Source organism: Chelon labrosus, assembly GCF_963514085.1.
Source record: "Chelon labrosus genome assembly, chromosome: 1".
Classification (NCBI taxonomy): domain Eukaryota; kingdom Metazoa; phylum Chordata; class Actinopteri; order Mugiliformes; family Mugilidae; genus Chelon; species Chelon labrosus.
Window position 1 is genome coordinate 37,229,532 of NC_140337.1, and position 21,375 is coordinate 37,250,906.

A 21,375-nucleotide genomic window follows, 5' to 3' on the forward strand; every position below is an offset into this window, starting at 1 on the left:
TCTTTTTTGGCTCTATACACCACCACAATGGATTTGAAATGAAACGAACAAGATGTGCTTTAACTGCAGACTTTCAGCTTTAAATTGAGGGTAATTACATCCAAATCAGGTGAACGGTGTAGGAATTACAACAGTTTGTATATGTACCTCCCACTTTTTAAGGGACCAAAAGTAATGGGACAATTTAACAATCATAAATCAAACTTTCACTTTTTAATACTTGGTTAAAAATCCTTTGCAGTCAATTACAGCCTGAAGTGTGGAACGCATAGACATCACCAGAGGGTGGGTTTCATCCCTGGTGATGCTCTGCCAGGCCTCTACTGCAACTGTCTTCAGTTCCTGCTTGCTCTTGGTGCATTTTCCTTCAGTTTTGTCTTCAGCAAATGAAATGCATGTGTGACAGGTTGTCTCCCTCCTTGCCACTATTTGGCGCTATACCAACGCGCAGAGCGTATTCATTGAGGTGCGGCACAATGCGCCCTTATATATAGAGGTGCAGATATACCTGACCTGTCCCCTCCTCTTTCTTCCGCTTCCTTTTTGTGACTGTGGCCTGTTTGGCGTGACCAGCGGGGGTGTCGGCGCGGCCGTTGTGGGTGTACAATCCACAGTCCTGATATACCCTCTGTCTTCAGAAAGAGGCTCGCAACCTTGGTGTCATTTTCGACTCAGAGCTTTCATTTGACTCACAGGTAACCAAGGTTGTACAATCCTGTTTTGGGCAGCTGAGACAGCTAGCAATAATCCGTGCTTTCCTCTGTTTTGACTTGGAGAAGGTTGTCCATGCTTTTATATCGTCACGACTTGACTACTGCAATGCTCTGTACGCTGGGATCAGCAAGGGAAAGATGCGAAGACTGCAACTCATTCAAAATGCAGCTGCCAGGCTTTTAACGGGCACTAAGAGAAGTGACCACATTTCCCCAACCCTCACCACTCTCCACTGGCTGCCCGTGAGTTTTAGAATTGATTTTAAGATTTTACTACTTGTTTTTAAAGCCCTGCATGGTCAGGCTCTTGCCTACATCCGTGACCTGTTTTTATCATACGAGCCTGACCGCTGCCTGAGATCCGCCGGCGCAGCCCTGCTTACGGTCCCGAGGTCCCGTCTTGTCACTAAAGGAGACCGGGCCTTTGCTGTCCATGCTCCACAGCTGTGGAACTCCCTGCCCGGCGAGCTCAGTGGCTTCTTTTAAATCTCTTCGTAAAACTCACTTTTATCGATTGGCCTTTTCTTAATTTTGTTTTATAATTTTGTTTTATCATTGTTGTATGATTACTTTGTTGTGGGTGGGTGATTTTAAATTTTAAATTTTAATTCCAATTTTATTTCTCTTGATGGTTTTATTATGATTCAGGGGAGATTCTAGGGTCAGAGCTTTAGGGGTGCTGAGCACCTCCCACCAAAGACTGGAAAGACAACAATAAATGAGAGAACACATCGTTCTCTAATGTCAAACTACTGTGTCACAAAGCTATCATTTGGTTTAAAAAATAAAGAAAAGAAATTGCATTTAAATGAGAAGATGAGGTAGGAACAATCTTAGGCAGTATTAGTCTTAAAGTTTGGCTTTAGCATCAACACATATGCACAAACCAAAAGAAACGTCAGCTAGTAAACTCCTACTGAACAATAACAACAACAGTAAAAGTTAGGGCTGTTGCTAATGACTTGAATATGTTGGTGCTGAGTGACAGGGTGCATCCGAATACCCATACTAACGTACTGTTCAGTAGGCGAGACGCAGTACGCCACAGTAGTAGTACGTCCGAATTCTTAGTAGACATCGACTAGTATGCGAAAAATACCCGGATGGCCTACTACCTCCACAGTATACAACGGTAGCTCACTACGCTATCCCATAATTCAGCAAGAGCCCGCTAAGCGTAGAAGAAGATGCAGTGTTGCCAACTTGGCGACTTTCTCGCTAAATCTAGCGACTTTCAAATCCTCTTGGCGACTTTTTTTTGTCAAAAGCGACTAGCGAAAAATCTAGCGACTTTTTCTGGTGTTATTGGAGACTTTTCTGGTTCTGGAGACTCTGATGTGAAAGCACATATTAGTTTTCATTTACTGTCCTCAACAAGCAGCGGGTGCTGCCGTGAGCACCTCTCCCGTCCCAAAGCAGTCACAGGCGGTCAGTCTCACAGTAGCCCCACGCAGCAGCAATCAGAGTAGAGAGGAGACCCACGGCACTCCACGTCCAGACTGCAAACGAATGGCGCATGCGCAAAGCTGCCGCTGATCGCGCCCTGGTTTACAGAGCGGGATGTAAATGTTTCTTGCCTGTCACACTAAAATAGATAATAAAATAATAATCCATTTAGATTGTTAATTTTGTCAAGTTAAAACCGTTTATACAAAAACTGTTTAAAATGTTCTAGTTATGGCAAAAAAAAATGCTCATGTTTTACTGTGACTTGTTGTAGGCTCCTAAGTGGAGCATAAGGTTAGAAACTAAACCAAACTTAAGAAAACTAAAACTAAAAAAAACTTAAGTAACTCTGCCAGAGTGTCTCTTTAGAATCGGTTTGCCAATACCAAGCCCGGAAAAAGGAGTAGCGTTAATAATACAGGACAAAATTAATTTTTTTGTGACTAGGCAAAGCATTAGTCATGAAATTATTTTGAGAGGTGATGGCCTATTTCAATGGCAAAATAAAAACAAAAAACAAAAAAAACAACCAAGAATCACCAAAAGAATGTTCATTTGTAGTTCTAAACATATCCAAACACAGCGTCCATCACAATTACATCCAAATGGCACATTATGCAACTTAGCTGATGACGTCATTTAGCGACTTCTAGCGACTTTTAGGACAGCCAATAGCTACTTTCCTTACCCCAGACAGCACGGTCGGTCTTACCGACGTCGGCAATTGGAGGGCACCAGCGGCTAAGCGTCGGCAGGTTTTTTTTCCCCTGCACGCTTGTCAGTTTAGGTCGGTAAACCATCGGCGTGATGAGTCTATGCCGCTCCAACATGCATGCGCACTCCGTAGATCGGCAGAGGAACCGTGAGGAACCCTTTTGCCGATCCCGCTTTTTTTTCCCCTTTCTTTTTTTTTTCCTTCCGAAAGTGCTGTTGGCTGGCTATCACAACCGTTGGTCCACATCCAGCGACAAGTCGGCTGTAAGGACAAAGGTATGTTGAGCTTGTGTAAAATCCGTATGCCACAATTTATATGATGATATATGATATGCTATGATATTTGGTAGAATGCATAGACTAATCCGGTTTAGGATAACTTTTTGGAGATAGTAACGTTAAGGTTAACGTTAACGGTTAGCGTTACACAAGATGTTTCTCAAGCTATCTGGTTATGTTAGCTGCTAACTTACATACTGCATATGGCTAACTTACGTAAGTAAACTCATTGTAGAAGTGTTTTTAATCAGATATTGTATTCTGTGACGTCTGTTTTGGTTAGAAAATGCTTTAACGGAATGTGTTTTCAGCAAACGTTAGCTAGCGTTAACGTTAGCATAATTAGCTTGCCACTTCGCTGGCCATAGCAGGGAGAGTCATGCTGGCAGAGGTGAAGTTCGGCACTTCTTTTGAATCTGAGGGACCAGTGGTTACTTTGGCATTTACGTTCAATTTAAACTAAAGAACTTCAAGCACAACTCTCGCCAAAATGCATCCTAGGGTGTTTTTGTGAATGCACCTGAATCAAACTTTCGTTTAAAAGCATAATTACGTCCGAAGCGCAACTTTTAAGCTTGTCCGAGTTGTCGTTTTCGGGTGATATGGCCTTTTGAAGGGTGATGCTAGGGGGAACTACTATTTTGATACATGATCATGTCAAAATGGTTATTTTTAAAACACTAAGAAGGCTCGACACAACTTGAAACTTTGATCGAAGTATCATCAGTGTCTCTACACATGAACTTGAGCATTGAGAACATTGTTCGTGTACACATAGTTTACTAAAAAGAAAGGGTTTGGACAACTCACTCCTTGACTGGCAAGATGGGGGCGAGCAGAAAAACCAAGTGAGTTGTTCACAACCTGTCTTTTAGTAAACTCTGTGTACACAGTGTTCTCAATGCTTGAGTTTATGTGTAGAGACACTGATGATACCTCGATCAAGGTTTCATGTTGTGTTCAGCCTTCTTAGTATTTTTAAAATAACATGCTCCTATCATTCCCATTCAAAAGGCCATTTCACCTGAAAACAACAACGCAAGCTTAAAAGTGGCGCTTCGGACATAATTATGCTTTTAAACTAAAGTTTGACTCGGTACATTCACAAAAACTTCTTCTACATTCACATTGCACAGTAGTCTAGATCACAGCCTGGTCTAATACATATTTGTCATATTATGTATTGATTGCAGGGTCCTCAAATTGTCTATAAACTAATGCTCCCTACATGATTATCTGTTCCACAGGCAATGTTCAGTCCCACTCATGTTCCAGATCCTGCCCAGTTCACAGCTTCAACACAGGTACACAGTAAAACCTTGACCATCATCACCCTAATATGTAATCTATAATTTGGTTCTTAGCTGAAGTTCACTTTGGTCTCAGTCATGTGAAGTTTGTCATCAGGAACACAATATATGAGCAGATGGATCTAACTTGCTTACTACTCAAACATTACCTTACAATCCACTGCTTCATCAGTCCCTTATTTAATCAAAATGTATATCCCTGTTTGTTCCCTACATTTACTATGTGTGTCTGTTTCACAGCAATGTACAGTTACTCCCAACAGTTATTGTTTTTTACTGGATGTATTGTACACCTCAGCTGTGCTGTTGCCGTTTTTGTTGCTGTGCTGCTCAATAATGGAATAATAACCATAATTTAGGTCAAAACTGAAATCACAATTATTTAGCCTAAACCAGGGGTTCTCAACATTCTCTATCCCATAGCCCACCTAGACATGCTTGTAACAGAACAGGGCCCGGTAAATAGCCTATTGTTAACATACTGTATGTGAATGTTAGCCTCTGCATGTCTCTAATTAATGATAACTCTAAAGATCAAACAGATGTGGCCAAGATATGACATTTTCATGATATGTCTGTTGCAGGACTGAAACGATTGCTCGACTGACTATCTTGGAGGGAGTTTCTTCCCGTGAGGATGGACACTGGGTTACAGCGGCCCTCACAACCCCACACCACCACCCCACCCCTTTCAAGTGTACATATTGTATGTAGTTCTCTGCAAACCTATGGTGGCATCATGCCTTCAGTGTGTCTTGAACAACCACACATAAAAGGTTGCACATATTATATTGGTATTTTATTGTATTTGACTGTAGATTTATGAGTGAAGTTACCAACACAATAGATTGGCCGTAACACACTCACCCATTTTAGAATCACATTCCCTCTCTGTCTTTCTCTCTCACTTTCTCACAAACACATACAGACACAGGGAGAGAATGTTAACTTGTGTCTTTATTATTTTGTCAGAATGCACCAGAATGCTTCGTTTGTATGTGAAAATCACAAAAAATTCACCAGCCGCCACTGATCATGAGTTATAGTAAAACTAACCCACTCTATTTCTCTCTTCCTTCCCCTCTTAACCTCAAGGATGTTTTGACATTGATTTCGTTAAGTCACTCTCAGAAATGTGTCATCTGTACCCCCCCCATGTGTGAGTGTGTTAAAATAAACGTTTTGATACTACTTTTGCAAAAACGAAGTAAACGGTCATCTTCCAGTGCCCTCCTGTTTTGTAATTTCTCCTGGAAATCTCCTGTAGCCTAATTTGCAAGACCATGTTAGACTGACATTTCCCAGGTTGTCAGATTGTGTATGAAATGCACCCTACACATAAACAATCATTTAATTTCAATTCAAACTTTTTTTGTAATAAAACCTGGCAACTCAAAAATAAGGAAGCGGCTGCAGACTGCGCAGCCACCGAGTCTCACAAGTAAGCGGACTAGTTGCCTACTTCTGAGCTCTTGTCAAATTGTTCGGGAAGAATTTTTATGATTAATGCATCACATAAACTGTTACTGAGTGTTGTTGATACAGTAAGGAAACTTGTGTCCTTGGAACACAATCTGATAGCAGCTAGCCTAAACAAATCAATAAGACCTACTATAACGGTGGGATCCTACTAGAGCGGTGAAAACCATTCAGACGCTTCGCTCCCTTTGACTTAACTTTGGAAGGGCTGATTTTCAAGCATGCTGTGGCGTTTCCAGCGATGCAGCCGAAAATCAGCTGTTCCAGTGTGGGAGAGCGAGGTGACCGAATGCTTTCCTCGCTCTAGTGGGATCGTGCCGCATAGGTCATAGCCTAATAATTATGTCGGGTTTACGTTGGCTCACGGTCGGCGATCATTTGGTTTACGTTGGCTCACGGCCGGCGATCATTCTAATGCCGACGTCTTCCCGACGTCTTGCCTATTAGCTACCGATCTCCATAAGACGTCTCGCCGATGCACTTTATGTCGGGCAGGAACACGCGGCCCGACGTCGGCAAGACGTAATTTGTTGTCTGGGAGGAGTTGGCAACACTGAGAAGACGAGCCGCTGGGAAAATCAAATCAGACAAAATGGCTGAGACCGTTGTGACAGCTACAGCTACGACAAAAGAAGTTTATAAATGTATGTATATTGGGATAAATGTTGAGTTTAAAATGTTGGTTGCTTCGAAAATACTTCTCCGAGGTGGCTTTAAAATTTCGCGGCATCCGCCGGTGTGCGTCATATTTGTCGGCGCACATGTAAACATCCGGGGTCTAAGGACAGGCAAGATGGCTGCCCAGTACGTCCGAATTGTAGCCTACTACTCGCTCACATACATAAATAACGTACTAAATTGACGGTTGAGTAGTACGTTCTAACCGACGTTAGTATGTACTGACTATTCGGATGCACCCACAGACTAAATAGATCGTTTGGTAGCTTATAGGAGCCACGCCCCTCAGGTGGTCAGACAAACCTAAGGTGTGTGCGCGCTGCATGAGGGAAGGAGCGGTAAACGAGAGAGGTGGATCATACCACTGGGGGGAGGGGGGGGGGGGGGGGGGTGACTTAATTTCCTTGCTAAAATATTAAGTTTAAACCACATGTTTTCTTCGATCGTGCTATTTGTTTTGGCATCGTATCATAGACAAACAACCAATTTTTTTTTTCAACTTTATTTTTAGGGGTGCTGGGACAAAGTTTAGGGCTTGAGCACCCCTATAATGTTATGATTGTTGCTAGGCATCTGACCTGTTTTATTTCTGCTGTTGTTGTACAGCACCTTGTAACTTGTTTTGGAAAGGTGCTATATAAATAAAGTTATTATTATTATTATTATTATTATTATTATTATTATTATTAATCCTCGCCTTCAGCGCGACCGGCTGCTTGGGCTGTGGGGGACGCATTGCTCCGCCAGAAGCCCTTCCTGGATGCGCTTGCTTGTTCCTTTCGCAGGGCGATTGATGCGCAGCATGGCTCGTTAAGCCCAAGTTATGCTTCCGCGTTGACACAGCGCGAGGGGGCGTACGGACCCATTATGACCTTGCGGACCCCCGTACGTCCTACGCAAGGGCCAGACGTGCACCTCCCAAAAATCCTCTATGCGTGTTGAGTCGACGCAACAGCAACGCAGCAGCAACGCAGCGGCATTGGCTGTGATTGGTCCGCTAACTACATCTGGAGACCGCTTTTCCGGTTTCCACTCATAAACAGCGCCTTTTTTAAAAAGAGCTCCAACGCCAGTCTCTCTGTCTCGGTGTCCATCGTTCACTGTGACTACGACAAAAGCCGGAAGGTAAATAACTATACGAGGCAAGATACGTCACAAGAGTCTCGGTCGGTCGGTCACAAAAAATCATAGCGCCCTCTACCAATGTGGCATTGAATTGCATTTCGACACGTAAACCCCACGCAGAACCATCATGGTCTCACGACTGTGTCCAAGCAACTGTGTGGCCATTGCGTGACCATTGCATGATCACTACGCGGAAGCATAATCCAGGCCTTATCCCTCCGTCTCTCCGGGGCGTTAACGTAGCTTGCAGAGTGAGGCCCTGGTAAATCGTTGGCCTATATCCAGCCACCGTGCCCTTGATCTGCGCTGCTGTTTTGGCTCCGTTTAATTTGTGGATGCTTCTGGCTCGCTGTCGTGAATTCAGTTCGTGTGATATTTCAATGACCATGTCTGCCCTGAGTTAACGTGACCAAAAGTTATTGGAGCCACCTTTGGCTTGGTCCGCCTGACTCCTCAGTGTATTGCCACAGTCATAATAAGGCTGATTTGGTTAAAGGGCATTCCACTGTTTTAATTAATTTCATGTGGCTGATGTAATTGATTATTTTGCATTATTTAGTGTTTTTGTTGTATTTTTGTGTTAATTCATTTGTTCTTCTCCACACCAGTCCTGTACAGCACTTCTCGGCATGTTTTTAATTTGTTTCTTGTTTGTTGGTTAGGTGCGGTGGCCCAGAGGCGGCAGTCCAGTCCTTGGTGATGTTTCCCTTCACTATCTCCTTTTTTTGTTGTGATGTGTGAGTGCAGTGTCACAGGTGTTTTAAGTAAAGGACCATTCTGCTTTTGATTTATCCCTGCTGCCTGGTAAGCCCCAGCCCTCTCCTTTGACTTTTACTCCTGCCTGGTGCTAATTTTATCTGATTATTATTAGTATTATTGTGGGTAACTGGTGTGTGGGAACTTTAGTTTATTTTGTTTAATAAAGTATTTTCTTAATTTGAAACCGTCTCTTGCCCCTGTGGTATTGGTGAACCTGTGTGTCCTAATGAAGTAAATAATTAAAAGTCAGAAGTTTAGGATTTCCTGCGGGCGGAACTACCGCAGGTGGCGTTGTCGCAACACTCATCTCCTTGCCCATGCCACACATGCTCAATCAGATTCAGGTCAGGTGATTGACTTGGCCATTGCATAACATTTCACTTCTTTGCCATAAAAAACGTGATTGCTTTCGCAGTATGCTTCGGGCCATTGTCCATCTGCACTGTGAAGTGCCGGCTCTGAAGCATTTGGTGTTTTCTTCACCAGGGAAAGAATTCTTCGGTCATCCACCACAGTTGTTTTCCGTGGTCTTCCAGGTCTTTTGGTGTTGGTGAGCTCACCGGTGCGTTCTTTCTTTTTAAGAATGTTCCAAACAGTTGATTTATCCACAACTAATGTTTCTGCTATCTCTCTGATGGGTTTGTTTTGATTGTTCATCCTAATGATGGCTTGCTTCACTGATAGTGACAGCTCTTTGGATCTCATATTGAGAGTTGACAGCAACAGATTCCAAATGCAAATAGCACACTTGAAATGAACTCTAGACCTTTTATCTGCTCCTTGTAAACGGGATAATGAGGGAATAACACACACCTGGCCATGGAACAGCTGAGCAGCCAATTGTCCCATTACTTTTTGTCCCTTAAAAAGTGGGAGGCACATGTACAAACTGTTGTAATTCCTACACCGTTCACCTGATTTGGATGTAAATACCTTCAAATTAAAGCTGAACATCTGGGGGGTATTCCATCAACGTAGCTAAGAATTGCCAGACTTAGGTGTAAGCTTGAAGCTTGACTAAGCTCCACTTCCCAATCTAGCTCCAAGTCGTTCCATCAAGTGAAATCAGCTGGCTCCACCTGACGCTTAGTCAAGCCTCACCTGTTAAGTCTCAACTTGTGCACGCCCACAGGGAAACTAAAAAGCCCATTATAGTCGAGTGCCGAACACTGTCAAAAATGCCGAAAAGCAAGGGAAAGCGCGCAGAAATATTCTCTGCAGCGGAGCAAACCCTCCTCATGGAGGTATATGAGGATTACAGCCACTTAATCCGAAAGAAGGGCAATACCGCGGCAATCAATACAGCGAGGGATGTGGCGTGGCAGAATATTGCCGACAGGCTGAATGCGTAAGTGACAAAGAAAATTAAGTATTTCAGCATCATCATGTTATATAAATCCCCCATCAAAGGGACAAAATATATGTAGACAATAATCTACCAATTGATTTCTTGATAAATCTAATCAATTATGTGGACCTATTAATGCAACCAAATCCCTAAAATTAAAAGGAAAATCCCCAAAGAACAAAAAGACAGCCCTAATAAGTAACATTCATATGAACATAATTAAAATAGCATTATTGTTTCACTGCAATTTATGTGAAATTCTCCATATTTTATCATTTGGCAGCCCTAGTAGTAATGTTAGAAAGTGATATTCATCACATTTATCAACTGATTGTTATGCAAATCGATGGGATAGCTTTAATTTATTTCCTGCATGGCCAATTGCTCTGTTTAATTGTATAGAATTGATATCATTTTCATTTAAGCCTGTCATTTTTACATGCTGTATTTGTGCTACTTCTGTATTTTGTCTCGGATGCTATATGTTGAATTGTTGTATTTTCATTTTATGTTATGTAAAGCACTTTGAATCACCTTGTGCTAAAATGTGCTATATAAAGTTGCCTTGCCTACATTTTTGATAATGATAGGCTACATTTAATCAAAGTATTTTACATGACTGTCACAAACCTGCAATTGCATAGAATGTCTCCTTGATCCACTGTGGGTCATGATGGCCAGGGAAGGTGATGTAGATATTAAGGAACTGCTTCAGGGCCAGGTAGACTGCTCTTACCTGTAATGTGTTTGCTCTGTGTCATGTTTAATGTATAAATATGAAAGAAAACTATGGAAATTACTTTATTCAAATAAATATATTACTTCATTGCCATCTGTCTCTGTTTCCAATTAGTCATGGCCTATGACAATATGACATCATGGACACCCCCATGTGATCATCTCAACTTTGCATAATATGTGGCGATGCTGGAAATAATCACAAATGAATAGAGGACATATAATTATTACCTCTCTGCAAACAGTTGCCTTGCTTAACTTCTCAGCATCACCAACACTGTAGAGAAATGTACCACTGGCAAAGAACCGCAGTGCAATACAGACTGACTGCACAGTGGTCAGAGACTGGCTGCGGCGAGTGACCCTCATAATGTGTGGTTCAAGCAAACTGCATAAATACACAATGCTTTGCCTGCTGAACCGGTACCTCTCCCACAGGTACGCATCTGTGTGGGTCAACGGGTTGGTCCTGTCCTGGAAGACCCTTGGTGCTGGTGGTGGTTTTACACATTTACATCTAATTGTGGTTTGGTGTACATATTCAGTCTTTTATTTTCAATGCCTCAATTTCCTTTTATTATATTTTTTGGCTAATTAGTTTAATTTTATTAATTAATTTATTTGTGTCTTATTTTTTATATTTTATTTTCATGATAATGTTCTTTAATGTACTTATAGATAATATATATATATATAATTATTAGTATAAATAATTTCTTTAATACATTTTATTATATATTTTATGTTTTACATATTATTTTATCATTCCATGACAGTTGTGTGTCTCTGTTTCTGTCTATTGGACATTCTTTGATCATAGATGGTGCTAAGCTTCACTTTTAGCCTGCTACAGACCAGGTTTGCCCGGCAGGATAAGTTACCATGGTTACTTGGCTGGCATTCACATTAGCCACCTTGATGGAACAGGGTTGAGGCTCAGATTGATGGAACGGAAACCTGAGCCACAGTTCTGGCTTAGCCATGGTTGAGGCTTAGCCGGAGTCATAGTTTCCATGGTTACTGAGTTGGGGCTAATCTCAGCCTCTTTGATGGAACCGAACTCTCACTCATATTAGCCAGACTTGGCCATTTAAGCTTGACTTTGCCTTTAGCCTGCTTGATGGAATACCCCCCTGCAGTTAAAGCACATCAAAAAAACAAATAAGGATACCTAGTGTCACTCAGTCACTTTTAATGATGATTGATGACCCTGAACTTCCGGTGACCCCGGATGTACTGTATCCTATGTCTTGTGTCTTGAGGAAGGGGGGAAGTGCGGAAGTGCGGAAGTGGTGTTTTCCGGCCTGCGGAAGTGCTGTTTTCCGGCCTGTCCCATTTTCCCACACCCACACCCACACATACACCCCCCCCCCCCCCCCCCCACACACACACACACACCCACACACCCACGCCCACGCACCCCTCCATACTCCCCGGAATAAGTCCAGGCATGTTGAACCATCAGTTTATGAGCATGCGCAGACGTGTTTCTATAGTCACGTGATGCCAACCGAGCCCTCCCATGTTCTGTGCGCGGTGAAAAGCTAACGTTAGTGAGATACTTTCAGTCAATGAGGTTGTTTCGCTGCTTCATGCTTCAGTCCGAGCCAGAATTAAAAAAATAAAAATTGGTGATTTGTTCGTTTTTAATATCAAGCCAATGTACAAGAAGCGAGTTTACCAGTTTACCACAGTTGGTGTCTTATGCGCTCGAAGAAGTTAGCTTAGCAATGTTGCTGTTAGCAAAAATACACGGTGAAAGCGAAAGTCTGCTGAGAAGGGGATTTTATTGTCGCACTTGTCTAGTATTGTCCGAGTTACTGTAAAACAAATACCATATAAACAAATACCAAGTAGGCATTGCCTATGTCTGAATTGCATTGCATTGGTGAGTTTTGCACGTAGTAGATAGAGAATCATGGCAATTATCATTTCAAAACATGTGTTATAATTCAGACGTTTTAATCGTTCTCTATGGCAGTTTCTTCCACACGTTTTCGCACCTCCCCCCTCTCCCTCTCTTGCTCCCTCCCCTTCTCTTGGCTGTTCACCCCTATTCTTTCTTGCTCTCGCGGATCCCATCAGATCCCAACAGATCCCAACAAGCACCTCAGCTTCTTTTCTCTCCCAGAGAGATATCAATGCTCTTGCACATATAAACTCCTAGACATGCACTGGATGTTGAACAAGTTCTGAACAAGTCATCCTTGACCAACATGTGAAGAGGACAGGAGTCAAGGGAGGAACCTTTACAGCAACGCTAAAGTTTAAAAGAAAAAAAAAATCATCTTTTCAATTTTCAACATTTTTAAAACTTGTCTGGAAACAACAACAACATGATGACCAGCAACGTTGGACCTACAGACAACTTGGATGTCGAGGTACTAATTTTCTTCTGTAATGAAATGTGCACTCAAGTCAAGTTAATTCAGGCAGTTTCAAGTAAATATTCTGTAGCTTATATTTTTATGCTACAACATCCTTATTTATTAGACTGTGATTGTATATGCTTATCGTTTAAGGCAAGAACACAAAATAATAAATATATGTCTGAAGTCCATATGTAATGCATTGTTATTAATAACATTTTTGTCTGTTACCTCAAGAACACAACAGCAAATCTGAATGAGAATACCAGTTTGATCCCAAATTCACAGCCTGTTGTCAAGGTTTGTTATATATGTTTTTGTTTCATAATAACATTTAACATTTACGAGCGACAGCTGCTGATGTTTCTGTTAGACCGTTTTGTGGATAGTATAAATATATTTAGTAATGCATACTAGGTGATATTGAACAGTTTAAACAAGGCATTGGTTTAGCAGAATAAAACTGAATTCAATAATCCTTGATCTGTTTCATGTTCCTAGAAAGAGGAGCCACATCCAACCCATACTGTCCAGTGGTGCTGGAGTGACAATAATCCTACAGCTACTACCTGCAACAAAGCACAAACTGTTGAAGACTTGCTGAAGCAAAGTTCACAGTTTAGAAACATTGCAGAGAAAAACAAAGCTAAAGAGCTTGTTGTAGTAAAAGATGGGAAGGCTATCAGTTCAAACTTTCCGTGTAGTTTAAGGAAAGTTAAACATCTGACTGTGAAGTATGTGAAAGCTGAAGGCAAGTCAAAGAAACAGGTTAATAGCTCTTTTAGGACAGGACCAGCTTCTGAGCTTGTGATGTTTCATGTGTGGGCAAGTGGAGGTACAAATGTTAAGAAAATCTTGAGAAATCCAGCACTAAAAACAGACGCAGAAATTCAGGAACTTACTGTTTATGCATTCAAAGGGGAAACCATAGAGCAAGCTCTGGAAAGCGATGGTCGCTTTCAGGACGCAATATTTCAAAAAAAACTGTGCGCTGTCTAACGTGAGTACTAAGGTAACCACAGAGATGTCCAATCTGGTTGATGATCTTGATGATCAAACTTTCAAGATCGTACTGCTCAAAAAGTTGAGTTGACATCATCTGAGAAACATTATTATAGTCTAATAATATATTATTAAATGTTGACAGAGACTGACTAGTGATAATCTATCGGGAGATAATAAAATTAATACCGTGATCACATGAAGTGTTTGGGGGTTTTATTTTGACATTATACAACCATTTATTGATGACTGTGAGAAAATAAAGTCCTTTAAAACACAAAATTATTATTTTTCGTTTGAGGAAAACACAACAGAAGTTATTGTGAGCTGTTGCCTGTGATATAATACAAACGATCAAATGAAATGATCAGTTGTTTTAGTTACTTGTTACTTCGTCGTAGGTTGATCATAAACAGTCGCTAGGTAAACATGACTATATACATATTTCACACAGCTTTTCAATGATTAATTGTACGTCATTCTGCAGTAGTGTTTTGCCAAGACGCATCAAGAAATAAACCAGGACTCAATACTGGGTGGAAAGTATGGGGGGAAATGCATACAAGTAGGGACACATGGGAGCCGTTTGCCTATAAACAACCTTAACTGCATACATATTTCCTGGGCCATACAATCCCCCCTTTCACCTTCGTTACCCGGTGTGTGTGTGTAAGAGGAACAAGGGCTCTCGGATGGGGTGTAAAAGGTTAAGCTAGACTATGATACACTGAATTTCCTGAAAGATCTTTGTCTAGACCTGGACAAGATCATGTTATGACATGTTGAACAGCGGTTACCCTGCTCCGAAGGTAGTCTGCAAGGTTCTTTCTCGTGAAGTTTGCTGCTGCTGCTGGACTGAGCTCGTAACCTAAGATGAGGAAACAAAATGTCATCAGACAAAAATAAAAATGTGGGTGCATGCTTCTTTACCAAATGCATTTTTATCTCCAAGGTCACGCAATATAACCAACTCTTCAATCCTCACCGTTTCTCATTTTGTAGAGTTGAACGTTCGGAAAATAGCACCCAGGAAAATGGTCGCACCATCGGAGCACAACAAGGAGAACACGCCGAGGCGATCTGAGCAGAAAAAGCCTAAGGTCTCCACTTCTGGTGCTGATCAGGGCCGTAAGAGCTCCTCCTCGGCCGAGAAGAAGAAGAAGAAGGCCGCTATGCTATCACCGATCCTCCCGTCATCACCGCCTCCCCCTATTCGGCTTTGAGAAGCTGAACACCCCGGAGTTCCGGAAAGTCGGGCCATCTAATACCGGGCTGAATGTTTCTGACTCCTTGTCTGGTCTGCAGAATAATTGAACACAACGATCACATGGGCAATAATGCTGTGATTGATTACAACCTCTTTTGTACCAAAATGCCAGTGTGGTGCTGATCTGCTGTGATATCATGCGTCCTTCGAGCTTTGATAACGTCTTCACAATGGTATTTAAAAGTAACATTATTGACATTTTTTAGTTACCACTTCTCAAAAATTCCACAATATCAATGTTTTCATTATATTTTAATGACACCCTGAGGAGCATTTCTGGAGTGATCATAATTCTTGTTGGATGAGGTTGGGTGCAAAGGCCTGCACAAAGGACTGATGAAGACGCTTTGGTCAGTGGGTCAGAGAGCAATGCGTGACTTTTTTTTTTATGATGCATGTTCACAATTTTCATGGGCAAACAGTGTGAGATACGCTCATACTCTATGTCTGATCATTTCCTGTATGGTTTCCTTTTGGTGCCATCTATTAAAAGTATTAGGGAGACACAAGTGAAACCTTTGCAACAAGTATGCAAGTACAGGATTATCAGAAAAATGTACTTTAAGAACCAAAATTACATGAAAATTACTCACTATTGTGCAGTGAAATTGTCCCTGTTACTATTATGCATTAATGTGTATGTTGGCGTCGATGTTTAAAGTTGTCTTATATGGAAATACTGAAGTACCCAAAACTTGCAAATATAAAAGAAATCGTGTCAAATGTTTTTTTTTATTATTTTCAAAGTGGCAACAAAATCATTTGGTTGACTCTTTCCAGGTTGAAAAGCTACATGCGTCATGAGTTACAAACACCCAACATAAGCAGAACATACAATACATTATTTTCAGAAAATCCACTTTAAAGCGGGATTTCTCTATGTACAGTAACATTCACTTGGTTAAATAAATAAACCACAGTAATGAACCAAAGTAACACGCCTTCATTTGCACCGGTCTGTTTTTAAAGAAGGCGCATGTGGTACTTCCCCTAAGAAGAGACTCACATTATGCACTTGAATGAAAAAAAAAATCTTTCCTGTAAAAAGTCTTAAGGAAACACAATCAACATGACCTTTTTAATAAGTTATTAACCATCTTTGTTTTCTGCTATTTGTCACTGGGATGTTGCCCGTGTGCTCAGAACAATTTGAACTCAGATTTGGTCAGCTACAGTTGTTGACTTTGTATGAACCATGTGCCACTGATACGGCGATAATGTTACAGCATTTCCTTGATATAAACACAGTATGTAACAAAATCCAGATATAATCCAAAATCATGGCCAAAAGCCTAAATAATAAAATATATACGTATATTTTCTCAAATATTTAAAATTTCTTGTGTTACAGAGACACTGAGGGATAAATATTCTGGGATATAATACAGTGATATAAAAATGTGGTCATGGCATTCTCACATGTACAGTATCAACATTACACATCAGAAAACTGTCAAACCATAGTAAAATAATCTAGCAATGTGCCACAGGACATGAAGAACACAAATTCTTCTCCACCAGTCTTGATCCTAACGTTTAAAGAGTTCAAAATATCTGTATTTCTATAAAACCATTTAAGTTAACTGTGTTTGTGTGCAATCTGCAGAAGTAGAACACTTAAAAAATGTGTTAAAATGTTTTAAGTGCTTTTAACCAAACTGTGTTATCATGATACACATATTCTTATCTAAAGGTTTCACTGGTAGTCAAAAGGAGTTATTGAGGGCAGCATGGTGAGCCTGTTTCTGTGTTTCAGACTTATTTTTCTACCTTCAAAAAAAAAATGTCGTAAGCTTTTCTCGCATCGCTTTTGCCAATCAAACCAAACGGGTGCTGGTGTTGAATAAGTGAATGTATTATTACAAAGCATGAACATATTGAAAATGTTGTGTACACATTTGTACAGTGCCTTGCGAAAGTATTCGGCCCCCTTGAACTTTTCGACCTTTTGCCACATTTCAGGCTTCAAACATAAAGATATAAAACTGTAATTTTTGTGAAGAATCAACAACAAGTGGGACACAATCATGAAGTGGAACAAAATTTATTGGATATTTCAAACCTTTTTAACAAATAAAAAACTGAAAAATTGGGCGTGCAAAATTATTGAGCCCCCTTAAGTTAACCAATGTTGACCTAAATGACTAATGATGATAAATAGAATCCACCTGTGTGTAATCAAGTCTCCGTATAAATGCACCTGCTCTGTGATAGTCTCAGAGGTCCGTTTAAAGCGCAGAGAGCATCATGAAGAACAAGGAACACACCAGGCAGGTCCGAGATACTGTTGTGGAGAAGTTTAAAGACGGATTTGGATACAAAATGATTTCCCAAGCTTTAAACATCAGTGAAATGCTTATGAATAAATATCATTTAATGGTAATCTCCAAGGGAATTCATTTGGTCAAAAACATTTTTATAGTCGGCTCGTCATTCTGACCCTATCAAGAAATCGCTCCCACGGTTGCCAGTGATGCAGGAAGACTGTGGCTTAACTGGACAAGTCTCACATGTCTAAGGAATGGGTGGACCAAAAGTTCAAGTTCCCAGCTCCATTATTTATTTATTTTCAAGGAGCTATTCGTTAGAGATTCCTTCATTTTTCACAAATTTTATAGTTGAAAATAAAATAAAAGTCCTTCAATTTACCATGCATTGTTGTGTATGTATTCAAGTATATTTTATTGGGCATATTGAAATAGTGAGATATACCCGACGTGATGGTGTTAGTTATTATAACGTTAGCGTTCTAGGGTTAAAGCAGAAAAGTACTTAAACAATTTTTCAGTTATTTTACTATTTTAAACATCGACGCCAACATACACATTAATGCATAATAGTAACAGGGACAATTTCACTGCACAATAGTGAGTAATTTTCATGTAATTTTGGTTCTTAAAGTACATTTTTCTGATAATCCTGTACTTGCATACTTGTTGCAAAGGTTTCACTTGTGTCTCCCTAATACTTTTAATAGATGGCACCAAAAGGAAACCATACAGGAAATGATCAGACATAGAGTATGAGCGTATCTCACACTGTTTGCCCATGAAAATTGTGAACATGCATCATAAAAAAAAAAGTCACGCATTGCTCTCTGACCCACTGACCGAAGCGTCTTCATCAGTCCTTTGTGCAGGCCTTTGCACCCAACCTCATCCAACAAGAATTATGATCACTCCAGAAATGCTCCTCAGGGTGTCATTAAAATATAATGAAAACATTGATATTGTGGAATTTTTGAGAAGTGGTAACTAAAAAATGTCAATAATGTTACTTTTAAATACCATTGTGAAGACGTTATCAAAGCTCGAAGGACGCATGATATCACAGCAGATCAGCACCACACTGGCATTTTGGTACAAAAGAGGTTGTAATCAATCACAGCATTATTGCCCATGTGATCGTTGTGTTCAATTATTCTGCAGACCAGACAAGGAGTCAGAAACATTCAGCCCGGTATTAGATGGCCCGACTTTCCGGAACTCCGGGGTGTTCAGCTTCTCAAAGCCGAATAGGGGGAGGCGGTGATGACGGGAGGATCGGTGATAGCATAGCGGCCTTCTTCTTCTTCTTCTCGGCCGAGGAGGAGCTCTTACGGCCCTGATCAGCACCAGAAGTGGAGACCTTAGGCTTTTTCTGCTCAGATCGCCTCGGCGTGTTCTCCTTGTTGTGCTCCGATGGTGCGACCATTTTCCTGGGTGCTATTTTCCGAACGTTCAACTCTACAAAATGAGAAACGGTGAGGATTGAAGAGTTGGTTATATTGCGTGACCTTGGAGATAAAAATGCATTTGGTAAAGAAGCATGCACCCACATTTTTATTTTTGTCTGATGACATTTTGTTTCCTCATCTTAGGTTACGAGCTCAGTCCAGCAGCAGCAGCAAACTTCACGAGAAAGAACCTTGCAGACTACCTTCGGAGCAGGGTAACCGCTGTTCAACATGTCATAACATGATCTTGTCCAGGTCTAGACAAAGATCTTTCAGGAAATTCAGTGTATCATAGTCTAGCTTAACCTTTTACACCCCATCCGAGAGCCCTTGTTCCTCTTACACACACACACCGGGTAACGAAGGTGAAAGGGGGGATTGTATGGCCCAGGAAATATGTATGCAGTTAAGGTTGTTTATAGGCAAACGGCTCCCATGTGTCCCTACTTGTATGCATTTCCCCCCATACTTTCCACCCAGTATTGAGTCCTGGTTTATTTCTTGATGCGTCTTGGCAAAACACTACTGCAGAATGACGTACAATTAATCATTGAAAAGCTGTGTGAAATATGTATATAGTCATGTTTACCTAGCGACTGTTTATGATCAACCTACGACGAAGTAACAAGTAACTAAAACAACTGATCATTTCATTTGATCGTTTGTATTATATCACAGGCAACAGCTCACAATAACTTCTGTTGTGTTTTCCTCAAACGAAAAATAATAATTTTGTGTTTTAAAGGACTTTATTTTCTCACAGTCATCAATAAATGGTTGTATAATGTCAAAATAAAACCCCCAAACACTTCATGTGATCACGGTATTAATTTTATTATCTCCCGATAGATTATCACTAGTCAGTCTCTGTCAACATTTAATAATATATTATTAGACTATAATAATGTTTCTCAGATGATGTCAACTCAACTTTTTGAGCAGTACGATCTTGAAAGTTTGATCATCAAGATCATCAACCAGATTGGACATCTCTGTGGTTACCTTAGTACTCACGTTAGACAGCGCACAGTTTTTTTTGAAATATTGCGTCCTGAAAGCGACCATCGCTTTCCAGAGCTTGCTCTATGGTTTCCCCTTTGAATGCATAAACAGTAAGTTCCTGAATTTCTGCGTCTGTTTTTAGTGCTGGATTTCTCAAGATTTTCTTAACATTTGTACCTCCACTTGCCCACACATGAAACATCACAAGCTCAGAAGCTGGTCCTGTCCTAAAAGAGCTATTAACCTGTTTCTTTGACTTGCCTTCAGCTTTCACATACTTCACAGTCAGATGTTTAACTTTCCTTAAACTACACGGAAAGTTTGAACTGATAGCCTTCCCATCTTTTACTACAACAAGCTCTTTAGCTTTGTTTTTCTCTGCAATGTTTCTAAACTGTGAACTTTGCTTCAGCAAGTCTTCAACAGTTTGTGCTTTGTTGCAGGTAGTAGCTGTAGGATTATTGTCACTCCAGCACCACTGGACAGTATGGGTTGGATGTGGCTCCTCTTTCTAGGAACATGAAACAGATCAAGGATTATTGAATTCAGTTTTATTCTGCTAAACCAATGCCTTGTTTAAACTGTTCAATATCACCTAGTATGCATTACTAAATATATTTATACTATCCACAAAACGGTCTAACAGAAACATCAGCAGCTGTCGCTCGTAAATGTTAAATGTTATTATGAAACAAAAACATATATAACAAACCTTGACAACAGGCTGTGAATTTGGGATCAAACTGGTATTCTCATTCAGATTTGCTGTTGTGTTCTTGAGGTAACAGACAAAAATGTTATTAATAACAATGCATTACATATGGACTTCAGACATATATTTATTATTTTGTGTTCTTGCCTTAAACGATAAGCATATACAATCACAGTCTAATAAATAAGGATGTTGTAGCATAAAAATATAAGCTACAGAATATTTACTTGAAACTGCCTGAATTAACTTGACTTGAGTGCACATTTCATTACAGAAGAAAATTAGTACCTCGACATCCAAGTTGTCTGTAGGTCCAACGTTGCTGGTCATCATGTTGTTGTTGTTTCCAGACAAGTTTTAAAAATGTTGAAAATTGAAAAGATGATTTTTTTTTTCTTTTAAACTTTAGCGTTGCTGTAAAGGTTCCTCCCTTGACTCCTGTCCTCTTCACATGTTGGTCAAGGATGACTTGTTCAGAACTTGTTCAACATCCAGTGCATGTCTAGGAGTTTATATGTGCAAGAGCATTGATATCTCTCTGGGAGAGAAAAGAAGCTGAGGTGCTTGTTGGGATCTGTTGGGATCTGATGGGATCCGCGAGAGCAAGAAAGAATAGGGGTGAACAGCCAAGAGAAGGGGAGGGAGCAAGAGAGGGAGAGGGGGGAGGTGCGAAAACGTGTGGAAGAAACTGCCATAGAGAACGATTAAAACGTCTGAAT